Consider the following 2721-nt stretch of genomic DNA (forward strand, 5'->3'; position numbering starts at 1 on the left):
AAGGGCTTCAAGCGCAGCTCCCGCCTCATCAGGCACCGGCGCATCCACACTGGGGAGAGGCCCTACAAGTGTCCCCAGTGTGGGAAGAGCTTCGCCCGGAGCTCTCACTTGACCAGACACCAATGGAGGCACCGGTAAAGTAAGCTCTACCAATGCCCCAAGTGCAGGAGGAGCTTCGTGCACTGCTCCAGCTTCAACCCCCATGGAGGACCCATGTTAAGCAGAGCCCTGGTGATCCATGTTCCCCATGATCCAGGCTGGGAAAACACCTGTACCTTTTCCTGCCCCTGCCAATGGACATGATGTGGCTCTGAAAAAACACATGAGGGTCAGGGCATGACCATGTCATTATATCCTTGCTGCCCTCCCACCTTAGGACAGTGCCAGGGGCAGAAAAAGGACTCTCTCTCTCTCTCACTCCTAAGAAGAAGGGTGTCCTTTCCAGGCAATGGAAAACTGTGGCTGGGAAGAGACAGTCAGTTGTATTGTAGTTTTCCCTTTATTTTATCCCTTCTGTTACCAGTATTATTTCTGTTCTTGTTTGTTCCTTATGTCGTTGCTGTTCCCAATAAATTGTTCTTATCCCAGCCTGGGATCTTTGCCTTTTATTCTTTCCACAAGAGGTGGGAGGGCAGCAAGGGCAGCGTGGTTTTAGCAGGAGCAGGAAATTGGTGAATCCCATTCCTGAACCCCGGCCCATGGAAACCGAGCATCCCAGCTGGTCCCAGCGCTGGTGGCCATGGCAACAGCCTTGGGAGCGGGTCCCTGGCTGGGGCTGTGGGAACCTCTTCCCTCTGGTGCCCAGGGACAGGAGCGGAGGGAACGGCTGCAGCTGAGTCGGGGCAGTCTCAGGTTGGATGTCAGGAGAAGGTTTTTGCCCAGAGGCTGCTGGGGCCCTGCCCAGGCTCCCCAGGGAAGGGTCCCGGCTCCAGGGCTCTCTGAGCTCCAGCAGCATTTGGACAGCGCTGCCAGGCCCAGGCTGGCATTGTTGGGGTGTCCTGTGCAGGGCCAGCAGTTGGGCTGGAGGATCCTGATGGGTCCCTCGCAGCTCAGCCAATTCTGTGGTTCTGGGATCCCATGAGCCTGGGGATGGGGCTGCCAATGGTTGCCATGGCAACGGGCTATGGCTGCAGGCCTGAGCTGGTGTCCATGGCAACCACCCCGGCAGGGGGTCTCCATGGAGCTGCCAAGGGACTGACCATAGCAACAGGGGGCTGGTGATGGTTGCATGGAAACTGACCATAGCAACAGGGGGTTTGTGATGGTTGCCATGGAAACTGACCATAGCAACAGGGTCCTGGTTATGGTTGCCTGCTATGGATCAGATTTGTCACAGACCCTCAGAGGGATTCCATGGGGACTTTCCAAGAGTCTCCACGCTGTTCCAGAGCTGGAATGTCACAGGCACAGACAGGGGCTCCATGGAGACCTCCCAGGGCTTTCTGGGATGGTAAAGAGCTCTTTGGTCAGAGGCAGTCACAGCCATTCCATGGTGACATCCCAGGGCACCTTGGGCTGCAAAGGCACCGATCTGTCACAGGCACTCACGGGGGCTCCACAGTGACATCCCAGGAGTCCCCAGGCTGCCAAAGATCCGGGATGTCCCAGACACTCACAGGGGTTCCTGTCATGGGCACAGTGGGAGCTTCAGGCAAAAGCTTTTTTTGTTTATTGGAAAAACTCCTGCTAAATCATGAGGTGGAGAAATGACACTGAACAGCCACCATGGATCCTCAAACCCCTGCAGGGCCCCTAGACTTCTAAAATTCCTTCAAATAGAGGAGACTGGGAGTGGCTGGATCCAATCCCAGCCCCAGACTTTGTCAAAGGTGTAAAGGATTGGAGAGGTGGAATTGAACCTTTAACCCAATTTGTCCCACAGAATTAATGATGGGATACCCAATAGATTTACATAAATATTCCTCTAATTGATTTTAACCATGATTAGAAGAAAGAACTTAACCACATTCATTGAGTCCACAGTTCAGGAGCTATACCAATATTAGAATATAGTGCTCTAGGCAGCAGTTTTGAAGTCAGCAGGGCCTTGCTGGAGTTGTTGGAGCCCATTGCAGGCAGAGCCTCCTGCTCCAGCAGGAACTGCCTTTCCTGGGCCATGAGCAGGGCAGGTCCCGCTGCAGGAAAAGCCCCAGGCCAGCCCCAGCACAGGGAAGGGCTCGGGCACAAGGGCAGAGTGCCGCGCTGGGAGCTGTGTCAGGGAGAGCCTGAGGCATCAAAGGCACCCTGGCAGCAGCAGCTGCTTGCAGGCCACGGGCAGAAGCCTCCCTTGGCAGCCCGGCCTGGTGGCCACCACTGCAGAGCTGCTGCCTCAGGGCTCATTCCTGGCTGGGCTCTGAAAAGCCACTTCTGCTCCAGGAGCCTGACTGGGAAGCCATTGGCCCCAGCACCTTGGGGACAAGATATTAATGACAAAACTCTTCATGCCAGCAGAGTCAAGGCAGGGGCAGAGGAAAGGGGAGAGCCAGGCCCAGGGGACAGGGCTGCCATGGTGATGGCTGTGAGGTCACTGCCCCTGCAACAGCCTGGCTGCCCTCAGTAGACATTCTGGCCAGAAGCATTGTGAGGGCACCCAGGACATCAGAGAACCACAAAACAGGAATTCTGTCCAAGGGGATGAGAGGGTTCCCTTGGGTCAGGCTGCACAAACATCCTGCTCTTGGACAATTCCTGTGATAGGGCTTCCAATTCTATGGAAAAACG

The sequence above is a fragment of the Melozone crissalis genome, unplaced genomic scaffold, assembly GCF_028551555.1.
Source record: "Melozone crissalis strain CALT ecotype California unplaced genomic scaffold, PUWL_Pcris_2 ptg000097l_1, whole genome shotgun sequence".
Taxonomy (NCBI): Eukaryota; Metazoa; Chordata; class Aves; order Passeriformes; family Passerellidae; genus Melozone; species Melozone crissalis.